This window comes from Mesitornis unicolor, unplaced genomic scaffold (assembly GCF_000695765.1).
Source record: "Mesitornis unicolor isolate BGI_N332 unplaced genomic scaffold, ASM69576v1 scaffold18865, whole genome shotgun sequence".
NCBI classification, from domain to species: Eukaryota; Metazoa; Chordata; class Aves; order Mesitornithiformes; family Mesitornithidae; genus Mesitornis; species Mesitornis unicolor.
The window spans coordinates 11,599-12,512 of NW_010183685.1; the positions used below are offsets into that span (position 1 = coordinate 11,599).

Consider the following 914-nt stretch of genomic DNA (forward strand, 5'->3'; position numbering starts at 1 on the left):
AGCTCACTTGAGCATCCAGCTCTAAATACAGCTGAAAAATCTGATTCTGTCCTCCTTAGATAAGGACTCTTCCAAGCAGAGACACATTCTGGCCAACACCTGCTTCTGTGCCAGTTACTGGGTAAAGTCTTTTAAATACCCAGCAGTGCGAGAAGAAGAAAAGGTGACAATGATACGTACAGGAGTCTCAGAATATAAACAGGCTCCACTGGATGTACAAGATCCTTGAAGCTGCCATCTCCTTGCTGCTAACAGGTGCTACAGTGTTTCCATTCTAACTCTTTCTTAGTCATTTGGGTGTCTGAGATAAATTTTACAAGCTATTTGTGAACAAAATTACTAAGGAGAGCTGATGTAATCTCCTGCAATTTCTCAGCATATTTTCACATCACCGAGCAATGCTTTTATTTGATCTAGAGGAATGTACTTTCCAAGCCAAAATTTAGTGGCAGCAGCAAGATAACACCTGACACAAATATGGGCCGATCCAAACAAACCATGGAAAGTAGCGCCAGTGACCCCAAAAGGAAGCATAGATTCAAGCTAGCCAACATATAATACCAGCCTGGGAAACAGATCCAGGAAGTCTGGATCATAATCAGATCACCACATGGTGGAGGAAAATAAGGCCCAGCTTCTGGCATCTGACAGCTTGATTTTTGCATTTTCAACTGGCCAGTAAGAGAGACTGCAGTGTCCAAACTTGTGTCTAGAACCAGGAACAGCAGACTCAAAGTAAGCAGCACATCAAGTGAAATTAAGCCAAAACATCACTGGTTACTCTCTTAATTTTCACACCAGTTTCTTGAAAGGCTTTGCAAAACTGGCTTACATGCTATTTTGCAGAAAAAAAAATCCATCATTTCATAGAATCATAGAATGGTTTAGGTTGGAAGAGACCTTAAAGATCATCC

General features: G+C 41.2%; 1 protein-coding gene across 1 annotated transcript in view; it reads right to left on the reverse strand.

Moving 5' to 3' along the window:
• The window catches only part of APBA1 (amyloid beta (A4) precursor protein-binding, family A, member 1), a 35,952-nt gene that overhangs the window by 8,397 nt on the left and 26,641 nt on the right, over positions 1-914 (reverse strand).